The 14,483-nt window shown below is 48.6% G+C and overlaps 1 protein-coding gene across 2 annotated transcripts in view; it reads right to left on the bottom strand.

Moving 5' to 3' along the window:
- Positions 1–14,483, bottom strand: part of DISC1 (DISC1 scaffold protein) — a 349,812-nt gene that overhangs the window by 154,183 nt on the left and 181,146 nt on the right. The window lies entirely within an intron of this gene.

Below are 14,483 nucleotides of genomic sequence, written 5' to 3'. Positions count from 1 at the left end.
GGGCACCTGTGGGGAGACAGGCAGGAGGAGCAGGGGGCGGCCCTGGGGACGTGTCGATGAGGCATCTTGGTGTCACACTGCTGTACGAACCTTGGTGTGCAGCCATTCAACCCGGACTCAGAATGCTCTGTCTGGGTGACCTGAAAGCAAACTTGATCATTAAAAGGAAGAAAAACATGTAAGATGCAACCTTGATCACGTGGCTCCTACAATACACACAGCCCTACAGCCCAAAGCAAAAGCTAGTCCAGCGGAAGAAACCGTTAGCGTCAGGAATCCAAACGAGGGCTGGAGGTGAGGGATTATACTGGACGTGAGAAAAGCACGGAGGACACCTGAAAGCAAGTCCAACCCTGACAGCAGAGCCAGAGGCTGCTGGAATTAACCTCCCCCAGCAGACAGGTGTGCGCTGCAAAGGCCGCAGGTTCGGTTTTAAGACAGTAATGGGGCAGTTCACCAGGCAAAGAGGTGGCTACGAAGACAGGGTCGGCCCATCGTGGTAGAACCCACCAACGGGAAGGTACCACCAGCCACAGATGGTCTGAACGCAACTGTTCTCCTCCACCAATGGCGTGGTCCTGGCCAGAGAGCTGCCCCACACCCGTGGGCAGAAGGCTGAGTCACCACTGGCGGCGCCCTGACCAAATGCACCAAAGGGAACGCGGGGGTCTGTGCCCAGACAGCAACTGCTCCCACACCCTTCCCTCTGCCCAGCGGGGTCTCCTCTCCCTGCAAAGGCCCAGAACTTTCTATTCTTCTCTTACCCCTGCCCTCAGAACCCACCAAAACCCTGAGGAGACAATGCCAGCTAAAGGTTGCACAGCGTATAGAGCCCAATCCAGGGGGAACCTGTCACTCCAGGCTCCAGGCAGCAACCCAGCAAGAAGGGGAAGATGGCAGGTCCCTGGGCTGCTGCATCAGTGGGGGAGGCCGCACCGAAGGCCCTGGAAGGTCTCGGTGAGCCTGGTCCATGCCCACCCGGCCTCAGCCCATCCTCAACAGGAGCAGGCAGAAAAACGCTGGACGCGCACCCCGAAACGCGAGATGTGGCTTCATTCTCAGAGACTGGGTTCCTGGAGCAAAATTAAAGTCACGATATTCCATACAGAAGATCACTTTAAGAAAAATATTTATTCTTTAAAATATCCGAACCAATGTTTAAAATAAGCCATTTCACCGCTCACAAAGACCCCCAGGCATATCTCACTTTAGGAAGGCAGGACGATGGCACAATAAGGGAAAAAACAGGTTAACTGCTCACCTCTAAAAGCAGAGCTGTAGTACATTAGCATGCTAGCCATAGTGACAGTATGTCCACCATTCTTTTTTATAATGAATTTTTATTGGAGTAGAGTTGCTTTACAATGTTGTGTTCGTTTCCGCTGTACAGCAAAGTGACTCAGCCATACGTATACGTATATCCCCCATGTCCATCATTCTAGCTTGTCTTCATGAACAGGTTTTTGTGGCCTGTATAGGCTGCGGCCAACGGCCACTCCTCGTCAAGCCGGCCCCAGGCAGGGACAGAAGGAGCTACAGCCAGCCACGGCCCCTGGTCCAGTGGCCTTCATGGCACAGGCTCAGGGCGACACAGCAGAGAGCGCAGGCCCTGAGGGCAAGTCCCACGAGGCCTGCGCAGGCTGGCCACCTACTGAGCACACGCAGGTGAGACACAGCACCGCTCCACCCCCAACCCCCCCCCCCCCCCCGCCCCGAGATCATCTGACACGCTCAGGGGAAAGGAGAGAAGACGGGTATCAATAATTAGAACCTTCTGCCTCTCTGGTCTAAGAAAGAACACTAAAATCATAACAGTCTGTCCATGTTTTATTCTGAGCATTACACGGGATGCCCAAAGGAGCCCCATGTGCTCGCCGGGCTGGCTCCGGCCCCCGGGAGGAGGAGGGCCAGTCCTGCCCCGAGTGAATGGACTGGATGTCTTTGCCACCTTTGCCCCACCCTGGGAAGGATGCTCCCACAGCAAGAGCCCTCCCGGTGGTACCAGGCGTTCACACCTCACCTCGGTGCCTGCCTCACTCTCCCCTGGCTTCCCATCCCCTCAGAGACCCACCTGCGCCCAGGCTCTCAGGACCTCGGGCCCCGTACACCCAGCCCTTGTGGACTCCAGGAGCACCCCCTAGAGATGCTTCCTTTTCTAACGTCTTCCTTCTTGAAGTCCAGCCTCGGGCTAGGTTCCTCAGGTGCCAACTCTCCTCCAGGGACCAGGAACAATAAGAGCTTTCATCCAGAGAACACTGGTGACGACTGATGTAAGGCGAGACTCCTCCCAGGAACCCAGGCCCGAACCGTTTCATGTCAAGGTCTTCACGAGGAGCCTGTAACCCTGAAAACTTCCAGGCCGCGGGTGACATAATCCTTGCCAGGGCCGACGATCACTGTTGTGCTTCTGAGAGAAGCGTGGCTGGGAAAACTAGACACACTCCTCCCAGGGCCAACCATCTGCTTATTCCGCTGCCTGTCATCCCCCCTCCTCCCTCCCCCGCTCCAGCAGCCTGATGTTTCTGAGCATTTTCCCCCTAGACTGCGTCTCGTCAAGGTCAGCACTCTCTCTACTAAGCTGAAGAACCCCCCATTACAGGTCCAACAGTATCCCTTCCTCTTTCCACTCACGGAAGCGGGGGGTGGGGGGGGTGAAAGGCGCTACCTACCCGGGCGGGGCAGGGCGGGGGGGGGGAGGCGCTACCTACCCCAGTTCTCGTCCTAATTATTACCAGCTCTGTGGTAACAGTCAGATGACCTCCAGGGTGGTAGAGCGGTGCTGTGTACCAGCTCAGCACTTCCCATCACTAGTTCCAAAAACCATACAACCCCTGACCCTTTCTAAAGGCCCTGGACTGGATTCACCTCTCTGGCAAAGACAGCAACAAAATTAAAGTCTGTTTATGCTAACGGCTGCTTTGAGGATGCACGGCTGGAAGGGTCTAAAGCCGGCCCAGGAGCCAGTGCAGGCCTTGGGCCGGATCCTGCCCACCAGGCAACCACAACCAGAAGAAGGAGTAAAGAGAGAGAGGAGAAAGAAATAAAAGGAGGAGAAAAGGGATGGAAGGGGAGAAGAGGAATAAAGGAAGGAGTGGGAAAGGAGAGAGAGGAAACAGGTAAAAATGAGACAGAAAAGAGAGAGACACAGGAGGCAGGTCCACACAGGGAAGCGAGAAGGGTTTGGGGCCAGGTACGAATTCCAGCCACATGCACGTGGCTTGTTCAAAAGCAGAAATGACTATTTATTTTTATTCCCCCAGAGATGAGCGTCCTCTGAGGTTTGTTTTCTATGTGCGTTTTTTGTTTGCGTTTGGGGTTTTGCCGTGTCAGCTAAGCAGGACCTTTGACGTTCACGCAGCACCAAGATGCACTCCTTGCAAAGCAAATGGGGGTATCAGCAGAGGAATGCTAACGGTGGCGGGGGTGGACTTTCCTGTCCCTTTTCCCAGGAGTGGGGTTTCAAGTGTTCTGCTCACTTTCTAGAGATGATCTGAACCAAACGAATGATTCAAGGCTCAGTGGATTAAAAAGATGGTCCTTGTATTAAACCAAACACAGAGCTGTGATTGCCTCCTCACCAGGCTTTGCAGTGCTTCCGTCTAGAATCATTTACAAGGGCTTAACATCTTTTCCTAAGCAAATATAACTGTATGGGAGGACCTGTTTTACGCATAGACACAGTAGGAGAGGGAGCAGGACGATGACACCCGGGCCATGGGGCTGAACAATGAACCCCTCTTGTCCTGCACACTCAGGCGGGTTTATCAACATCCCAACTAATGAAACTCTACCTCACTGGACTCTCCCGTGGCTGAACAGGCACTGCTGTTTCTCCCAGGTACCTTGCGATTCCCTCTACTATTTTTTTTTTTTTTTTTTTTTGGTGGTACGCGGGCCTCTCACTGTTGTGGCCTCTCCCGTTGCGGAGCACAGGCTCCGGACGCGCAGGCTCAGCGGCCATGGCTCACGGGCCCAGCCGCTCCGCGGCATGTGGGATCTTCCCGGACCGGGGCACGAACCCGCGTCCCCCGCATCGGCAGGCGGACTCTCAACCACTGCGCCACCAGGGAAGCCCCCCCTCTACTATATTTTAAACACAGTTCCAAATGGCTCTAGGATCCAGGCACAGGGAGCCTTCCACGAGCCAGCCCCAGCTCTTTCGTGCTGCTTATTCTTGTCTGAAGCAAAATAGGTATATCCATTGAATATTAAACAATTGCTTTCTTCAAATCTGTCTCATTTCCCATCACATGGGATGGCAGTGTGATCGCGAAACGTACATGTGAATAAGTAATGAAAGATAAAGAGTGGATTTAAATAAAATATCCCTCATTATCAGGCTTAAGTCTCTCTGCTGCTAAAAAGACAGCCATCTGGGGCACTGCAGCAAGGTGGGCTGCAGGAAAACACGCAGAGCCAGGGAAGAAGGCTGTGACATTATCAAGGAAGAGTGTGATTGTGTTTATTTATCTGTTCGTTTTATTCTGAATTTTACAGGAATCATGACTGGTTGACCCATGTTGATACGTGGAGTCCTCGAAATGCCATGTACTTCTTTGGAAGTTGGTCCCAGGAACTTGTGCCCTCCTGAGGTAGAGGACGCGCGGACAGTAAGCTTTGCCAGGGAGCCCTCTAGTGTCCAGAGAGCCACAAGGATGCTATTCCCTAATTCCCCTCCCTGTCTATGAAACACTATTATTACTTTAATGACAGATTTAGTACACCCTTTCATCAAGGTTAGAAGAATCTATACAAAGCACGATGGCTAGAGGGTAGAAGATGTGCTTTTTGCTTCTTATTGTGACATCACAATAAGATGTGACGTGATTTCTTTTCAATGCTTTTTCAAGGTAGTGCTACTGTCGTTGAAAACTGGGCTCTGGAGTCAGACACTGCGTTCCAGGCACAGTTCCCTGGCTTTCAGGCTGCCCTTGGGCAACTTAGTAATTCTCTGTGTCCAGTACCTATTTCCTAAGGTAGCTGTAACAGTAAAGGCAAAGGACTTCGAAAGTGCCTGAAGCTTGTAACACATGTTAAAACGCTCGTCGTTATTGTAATTGTTTTAATAAATCAGAGAATTGTTACATTTGTGCTTGAAGTGACTTCGGCGATGTCCAGCCTCCTCGTATTACAGGTGAGAAATCTCCAGTTGGAAGGAGCAAAGTGACAGTCACCCAGCTATTCCACAGCAGAGCTGACACGACAAAGTGACAGTCACCCAGCTATTCCACAGGAGAGCTGACACAATTCTTCTGGCTGGACAAGCCCCAAGTCCTCCACTCTCGATGCTCTGAGTGCATAGGGTATGGACAGTTGGGGCAGGACCACAGGCCGCGAGGGATGCATGAGTGCCAAGCCTCATAATCAGAGGTCTGGGCTCCGGAGTAACAGTCATCCCTGTCTGCTTTTTATTAGGACAGTGTCAGGGCGATGACACCTATAACCCAAGACTGAGAACAGGACGCTGTGAACCACAGGCGACCTAGAAGGACTGGCCTCACACACTTTCAGGAAGCCTAAGGTGACCACACACAAACAAGTAACATCTAAGACGTGTAAATAAATGTGCTTGCAGACTACACTCCCAACCCTCCACATCTTCTGAGATGAGCTGATTCCAGCGGCCACGTTGTCTACGGAGCTGACTTCTCCCACGGAAAGGTTCTGTTCATTTTGCTTTCAAAGAAGATACTGTACCGCAAAAGGACAAGTGTGGTAGGATCCCAGTTACAGGGCGGGGTCCCTAAACTCGGCCAATTCGTAGAGACAGCAAGTAGAACAGAGGTTACCAGAGGCTGGGGCAGAGGAACGGGGCGTTACTGTTTTGTGGACCTGGCCTATATCGCCAAGGAAATAGATGCCAATCTGCAGATTAATTAGTTCTTACGCTTTTAAATCTCAACCTAATGTTTATTTTATTGGGCTAAAGAGTATTGTATCGTGGATTAAGACTCGTAATGCAACCATGACTTAATGAGGCAACACGTTACGTGAACCTCTTGAACCAACCTCTGGGATTTCTTAACCTCCTTTGATTTCCTGACAGCACCGAATACTGACCTATCAACAAACGGGTGTAAACACAATTACTGGCCAATGTATCTGGTGGTCTTGGGCACACGTGAAGAGTGGCCATGAATGAATGGTACAAGAAACTCCCTTCCAAAGCAGACACAGACACGTGGACTTCAAATATGAAATCAGCACATGGCAATTTACCAGACTCACCAAGTCAGCACGCTTGTATGACACCAGCTCCAGCACAGCACTGGGAAGATGGGTTCTCATCACAGCTCAACCACTCACGAGCTGTAGGACCCTGGCCAGGGGCATGACTGCTCGGGGCCTCAGCTTGAGCCTTTATACGGCAAACTCACTAGGGGATCTCTAAAGGCTGTCAATCATCTTTCTGTGATCTGAGCCGAAAACTGGTCATGGAGTAAGGTACTATCCCCAGCTGCAGAACTGAAAAACTTCCAAGAAAAGATTCAATTGTACTAAGGTTACAATATTATCCGCCCAATTTTTAAAATTCTCTCTTCCCTTTGTGGACTAATCTGCCAATGCGGAATGAAAAGCTGAACATGTCCGAACAAAAAGCAACATGGGAGAACAAGGTACAAGAATTTTGGGTAAGATGTTCTTCTTACCACCCATTCTTTTTAAACACGCATGCATGCAGTGCGGTCCTGAAAATAATGATGTCATATCCCTTCCTCAGATTTTCTGATGACAATCCCAATAGGTAGAAAATAGAGTCAACTCTGATGAGTCATATAAATGGAAGACCAAGCCTTTCTGGAAATCCAGACAAGATACATGCGAGCATGACATGGGGCAGGGGATGAAAACTTCTAAACTTTCTTCCTGCTTTCATCTGAAAATTTCCCCTCAGAAATGAGAGTAATGAAAACTTAGGAATATCACTGTATAAGTAGGATGAGTCTCGCATGTTTTATATTGTTAATCTTGCACGGCTAAAACTATGTTTAAGCTCAGATGCTTATATATTGCTAGCTGGCTGTACTCTGCAAAAGGATGTATGAAAAAGATCTTCATTAAAAAGTACCTATGGTGTCAGCCATTACAGTCATTTCATCTGAAAAGGCACTAAAACAGAATTCCCCTGTGCAAGACTTGCAAGGGGTATTTTTCTCTTTAGGGGCAGAGATTTCCCCAAGTAAGGGAAGAACCCAGTACCCTCTTTATTCTGAGTTTCCTCTTGTGGACTTCTGACCTAGCTGGTTCTATCCCTCCCCATCATGCCCCGGGGGACTGGGAATAAACTAGACACTGGCAGAGCTTCCTTTTCTTCTTACAGAGAGTAGAGACAAGGGACTCATTGCCCTACTTTCTGAAAAGTTCAGGACAAAGAAACAAATGACCTAGTCTAAAGATTCTGGTGTTGGAAAGAAGTTGTGATCTGTCTCTTGACAGTTTTACGACTTTAATCTACACAAACGATCGGAAAGAAACCACACTGTCTTATTAAAAGTAATCGTTCAAATTTATCTGAATTTGACATGAAACTATACTTTCATTAGAAGAACGTTTTATAAACGATGTCAATCATAACTGGATTCTTATTAACCCGACATTTTTCTGGCAATGAAGGCTGCAGGCCCCGAGGGGGCATCGTTATGAACTTTGTACCTGCTGCCCTTGGGGCTGATCCAGAAGCTGACGAGGGCACATTTGTTGTTTATTACCCCTTATCAAAATGGGGAGACCACTGATCACATGAAAACCAGAGCAAGCCTTTTGGAGTCAGGCAAAACTGGTTCAAATACCAGCTCTTGTCACTTATTTGCCATGTGAATGTGGGTAGGTTTTACCTACACAGCAAACTGAAAACATCAGCGTTTACCTTCAAGGTGACAAACTAAGTGAAGTCCATCCAGTCCTCCCAGCTGTGCCAGGCACCCCGGCAAACAGCAGTTGCTACCATCATCCTTCTGCACTGCAAGTCGTTTCGAGATGACCACGCTCATAATGTGAAAATACTGCTAAACAAAATGTTTTTCCAAATGCAACAAAGACGGTCAGAAGTCTCCCGGATCACTTGAAATGGCTTAGAGACATTTATTAAATCCTCCATAAGAAAAGAGGAACAAAGAAGTTCTTCTGGTTCTGCTTCTATAACATTACACAAGGGTTGCCTAAATACTGCTCTTAAGTGATAAAATATTACAAAGCAATCATACCCCAAACACTTTATCTGAAGATAGAAATGACACCCAGAGATCAGAGAGAAAAAATTCTCCAAGCCTTTTTATAAGCAGGATACTGAAGGATATCCTCGAATAATTCAACAGGAATGATCAACTAAAACAGGCGTTCCCAACCCCCGGGCCACGGACCAGTACCGGTCCATGGCCTGTTAGGAACCGGCAGGCTGCGCAGCAGGAGGGGAGCGGCGGGCAAGCGATCGCAGCTTCATCTGTATTCACAGCCGCTCCCCATCGTTTGTATTAGTGCCTGAGCTCCGCTTCCTGTCAGCGTTATGGTGAGTTGTATAATTATTTCATTATGTATTACAATGTAATAATAATAGAAATAAAGGGCACAATAAATGTAGTACGCTTGAATCATCCCAAAACAAGTCCCCTGCCCCGCCCCGGTCCGTGGAAAAACTGTCTTCCACGAAACCAGTCCCTGGTGCCAAAACGGTTGGGGACCGCTGTACTAAAACAACAGAAAACTAACCAGTCATTTCTTTTTTTTTTTAACATGATCAAAGTAGGTGCATTTTATTGTTAACCAGCTGTTTCTTGAGTCCACCTCTTTAGAGTTCCAATGTGACACCATTCAGGGAATCCTCCCAAAGGGCCCCAGCTGCCATGAGTGACAAGAGAATTCCCCCCGCCCCCCGCTCTGCCCAATAACAGTCGCCAGAGCTATTCCCAGTCCTTGAGATTCATCGGGAGCTCCACCATTCACACAAAGGGTTACTCTGTAAACCAGAAGTGAAATCATTAAAGCTTTTCATAATCTTTAAAGTAATACAGCTGCTGGCAGCTGTGGTGTTTGCAGCCAGCTCACACCCCTGGCAGAGGGCTGATGGGTAAATTTTCAAGACTTTTCAGAGATACCCGTTAAACCACTGGTAGCTGGAAATAAGCCATTTACACCACGGAAATGGTAGACCTTGCAACTCAATGCTTTTTTTTTTTTTCTGGAGAGCTTGTTACTCAGCATTTATCAGCACACCACTGGTTCTAGTCAATATTGTAAATATCTGTGACGTTTCCAAAGCCTACAGATGAGTGAACAAAAAGTTGAGGGAAAAGGAACCTATTGTGAGGTGATATATCTCAATTTGATTCTTAAAGAACATGGTATTCAGAGAGAATGAACATAGTGTAGCACATAAATGTGATCAATCAAAAGATAACAGAACAGCATTTGTCTTATTAATAATGCAAGTAACACGAGAATGTCCTAGGAGATGAAAATGGAGAGATAGTACGAGTTACTGAAATCTTTTGTACATCCTGTGACCTGAATTTGATCTTGAGTGACATCATCAAGATGCACAGTCATTAAAGAGCTACCAAGGGTGGAGGGGAGGGATCAATTAGGAGTCTGGGATTAACAGATACACACTACTGTATATAATATACAATAGATAACCAACGCGGACGTACTGTATAGCACGGGGAACTCTACTCAATATCTTGTAATAATCTATCACGGGAAAGAATCTGAAAAGAATAGATAGATGTATAATTGAATCACTTTGCTGTACACCTGAAGCTAATATAACATTGTAAATCAATAAACAAAATTTTTAAAAAGATCCACCGAAATGTAAAAACAAGTTAAAAGACAGGCAAACGTTACACAAGATAGAGAGGCTATCGTAGTGAAACCAAGAAAAGAAATACAAAGACGTAAATAACACTTAGGTTCTCAGCAAAATTCAATAGGTATGTCCTTTCTGAGAAAGACGTTTCCAAAGCAACAACCACCGAAAAAACCTTGTGGAAACAGAGACAGGAAAGATTCTCCAAAGGACCCCAAAACGGAAGGAACACACCACCTGAAGGAAATCTCACCCTGTATCGTGGCATCTTTGCTGGACACATAACCGGTCTCCCCCCGAAAGGATCCCCATTCGTATGGGGCTTCACCAGGGAGCCCGGAGAAAAGCCCTATTCCTGCTGCTGTTGCAGCTCAGGGCTCGCACGTGCCCACATGGGCAGGAACAAAGGGAAACAGAGGTGGAGACTTTCCTCCGATACAGAAAACAGGAAAAAGATGGTTCTTACTAATCTCATTCAAAGGCCGAAATGCTGTCTAAAAACGGCTGATGAGGCCAGAACCATTTTCAGATCTTGGTCCGAGAACACCATCTGGAATTCTGCCAGACTCCCCCGAATGCTGCGGACACCCTGGCTCCCCGGGTCCTCGCCTGGTACGGGTGAGCCCCCCGTCTGTGGCACAGGGTGGGAAACCGGCTACAACTGCAAAGGTCTGCCCAGAGTCAAGAAATGGACTTGAATTCCTTGGGAGCGATGAGAGGTAGAGAAATGAGTCTCCTTCAAGCCAAATTTCAGCTTTTATAGGTCCTTATAAGTTTCCTAAGGCACATAAAGGTAGCAAAAATGAGGAATGAGAGGAGTACAGAATGCCTGGTAGTGGTAGGTCTGAAGTAGACTGTCTTCAGTGGGCAAACTCCTCGCGACTTGGACCAAGGGCGGGAAGAAAGTCAGCCCTTGCTTTCTTCAGTTTTTTTCCTGAGAATGCGGACTTTTCACATCCGCTTGACTGAGGAGATTCCAAAGATGCCCCTACCTCTCTCTCTCTCCGTCTCACGTACACACACACACACCCCCCACAGAGACATTACCGATATATTATTATGCTGAATGTGTCTTTAGCTTAGAGTACTCAACCTTTCATAACCTAGAAAAATCAATCAGAGCCCAGATTCCTTAAAGACTTAGTAGCTTTCTAGATTAATTTATCATAAGTTTTCAACTATTTCAAATTAAGTTAGCTTGTAAATAGGAAATAGTCTGAAAATAAGAGACACCACTACCTATCTTAACGTCAGCACTTACATTTTAAGGTTCTTTAAGGAGCTTTCCTATCATCGTTTTTGACAATTTCTTAAAGACACCACTACATTTTGCCCTTGATTTCCAGATGTCTGTGGTTTAGATGTAAGACCTCCACCCAAAGGCGGGTTGAAGCGCTACATTTAGCCTCGGTCCTCACCAAGCCCTTTACAGGCCGTGAAAGCAGGCAGTCGTTTTGCCGTGTAACCCCACACGTGCTACGTACTGTCGAGGCAGCAGATGGGCAGAGGGAGGGAGGACCCCCCCCATAAGGGGCTCGGCCGGGCCCCCTCTGGATGCTCAGTCTTTGTCTAACTCAGAACTGGCGGGAGAGCCCCGGCTTCCTGACTTCCCAGTGCTCAGAGCACCCCATCTTCTGATGGAGCATCTTGTTTCCTTAAGAAGAAAAGAATTCAGTCAAAATGCAAAAGGAGAGAAAAGTGAGAGCTGCATAGAAATGTGCGCTCAAAAGGAGCCAAAGAGATTTTGATGCAACAAAAAATTTTGAAGTCAGCATAAAATGGAGATAAACAGAAAAGAAATACAGCAGGGTAGACAGACTTGGATAACGGATGAAGAAAGGGGCGAAAATGTGTCAGGTAGACATAGGGCACTTTGCAAAAATCTTGGAGGAAAAAAGCTGTAGAGGAAACAGAAGCTTCTTTTTTTTTTTTTTTTTGCGGTACACGGGCCTCTCACTGTTGCGGCCTCTCCCGTTGCGGAGCACAGGCTCCGGACGCGCAGGCTCAGCGGCCATGGCTCACGGGCCCAGCCGCTCCGCAGCAATGTGGGATCCTCCCGGACCGGGGCACGAACCCGTGTCCCCTGCATCGGCAGGCGGACTCCCAACCACTGCGCCACCAGGGAAGCCCAGAAGCTTCTTTTTAAGTTGGATTCTCAGAAGTATGCTGGTTCCCAAAATGTCCCAGGGAACGAGACCCAGCTCCCATAGATGAGACAGTGAGCTCAGGCCCCCTTCCCCCGGGCCACCGGATACTGAGTCAGGACTCAAGGGTTATTATAATAAGGAGGTGCTTCCAAATAGGTGGCATCTTTTGCATTCTGAAGGCTTTTCCTGGAAACCACTGACCGATCAATACCATTTATCAAGGTCACAGGCAACTCATCAGTGACTTACATCCAGGGCCCATTCTCTGACATTTCCACTTTCCCAGACACCCAGGATGAGGACATCCGAGCAGCCAAGCAGAGCTATCAAAATACCAACAAGGCCAGAAGCACGAGACCAAGGGGACCCTACGGCGCCCTGGAGGAAGAGAACACGAGGGGGAAACTTGGACCTCACGACAGCTTTCTGAAAATCAACAGAAAAGGGAAACCACAGGAATCCACTCCAAATTATGACCTGCAGTTGAACAACAACAAAAGTCATCTAGAATGGTGAGTGGGGGCGACAGTAACGGAGACAGGCAGGAAGGGACTGTCCCAGCCAGAGGCCAGCACAGCAGGAGGCTTCCATGCAAAAGAGGGCTCTGCCCTCTTTCAGAGAGTCCACAGGGAGTCAGCCAGTATCACCCATCTGAAGTCTGGTGATCAGTTATAATTATAAACTGAGTGAATATTAGAGTTACCTGGAGATCGGACATAAAGGCCACCCACCCCCGCCCCTGCCATTCTGAGTGCAGCCAGGGAGGAAAACCTGGCTACAAAGGGGCACCGACCTACTGCCTCTGAAAACACGGCCGTAAAGTCAGCTAGGCTCTATTTCACGGGCAACTGAATCACTGACTGAGTTAGTAAAATCGGTTTTACTTTTTTGTTGAAACAACTGAATTAGCATAGATGGTTGCTTGTTTTGACGTCCTGCGGGCTCAACCTAAAACCCGCCCTGAGCACCGCAGGCCCAGGGATGAACTCCCCCTGGGATGGGACCCGGGCGGACAGCTGAGCGGGGACACCCTCTCTCTGCTCAACGTGGGATTCGTGGGACTTCAGGGCCGGGTGGCAGCAGGTGCAGGGCAGGCGGTGTCTCTTCAGACAGGCTTAGAAGGTGCTCGGAAAATACAGCCACAGAGAGCAAGTGCCACTGGATGTGGGAAGCGAGCTCCCCTCCCCGCAGCCCTGCACCGGCGACGCCCGGGTGCCACACCCAGTTCTGACTATGGGAAACCACAGCTGCAGTGTGGCCAGAAGAAAGTAAACCGACTGCAGCTAACTTCAAGATTCTAGCCAACAGTGCTAGGTTACTGTTTGCCTGTGTTGGTTTTAAATTCACAGCCTCACAAAAGAAATACTGCAAGGCCCCTGCAGAGTATCTAGTACAAACCCTTACTTTGGCCACCAGGAAACCGAGGCCCTGGGTGCCTATGGCCCATGGCCAGCGCCATCAGCTGATGAGAGACCACGATTCCCAGGCCGGTGGCTTTCCCACACACCAGGAGAGCTGACACCTTGTGTTCCCCTTTCCCGCAAGTGGGTTCAGTGACAGTAATCCACGTAAGTTGAATATAAAAATTTTTAATCGGTTAAATAGATCAAAGCTTTCCCGTGCTCCATGGGCTATGCTATCCATGCTGGACTGGCTCCCTGCGTCCCGGCTACACGAGGACCCGCAGCCTGCGTGGGGCGAGGGCTTCAACCATAAGTCATGCTTCTGAGCACAGCACAATTCACCTGACCAGGAGCCGGGGAGGAAAGCAACGCACGGGCCTGCAGTAGCTAAAAAGGCATAGAAGCAAATTCATCTGTAAAACAATTAATTGTTTGAACAACTCTGATTTTGAAAGAGCTTTTGCATCATCCACCGCGTTGTAATCGGTAACCCCAAGAAGCGGAGAGAAACACAGCGTAGGGGAAGGGGACGTTTACTGTCCTAGAATCCCAGACTTGTCACCGTCTTCCTCTTCATCACGCTGGGTTTCTGCCCTTTACCATCCCACAGGTCACAGGATACAGTAAATTTCAATACACTGTGACACATAAATATACAATCCAGCTAAGGGCTCATAAAGGTCACCATCCAAATCGGGCGGCCCATCTTCCACCCAATAACTCCAGCAGCTAATGAACTGTTCAGCTCCCACAGCTTGACAAACATTCGTAGGAATTTATGTTCTCCAAAGCCATCAGGATGAGCACTAAGCCAGAAACAAAGCTGTGAGTACAGGGCCCTGAATCACAAGGAGAGTGACAGCCTAAGTTTCCCAGCCCTCACATTCTCAGGGCAATTTTAGGATTTGAATTTAAACAGTAGGGTGGCTGTTTGGTTTGCATATTTCATCAAACGGACCTCATGATGACAAGCTCTTTTAGACTACGCGTGTGAATATGGCCCGTGAAGACAGAGGTGTCCGGGCTTTTCAGGCTTTGAATCAAGTTCCAAACTGGAGGGCTCACTGTTGTGGATTGTGAAATGGGTCAACTGAAGAAAAAGAAGGAGGAGGGGCCCTTCCCTTTGGA

This window comes from Lagenorhynchus albirostris, chromosome 16 (genome assembly GCF_949774975.1).
Source record: "Lagenorhynchus albirostris chromosome 16, mLagAlb1.1, whole genome shotgun sequence".
Taxonomy (NCBI): Eukaryota; Metazoa; Chordata; class Mammalia; order Artiodactyla; family Delphinidae; genus Lagenorhynchus; species Lagenorhynchus albirostris.
This window is presented reverse-complemented; position numbering and strand designations above follow the sequence as displayed.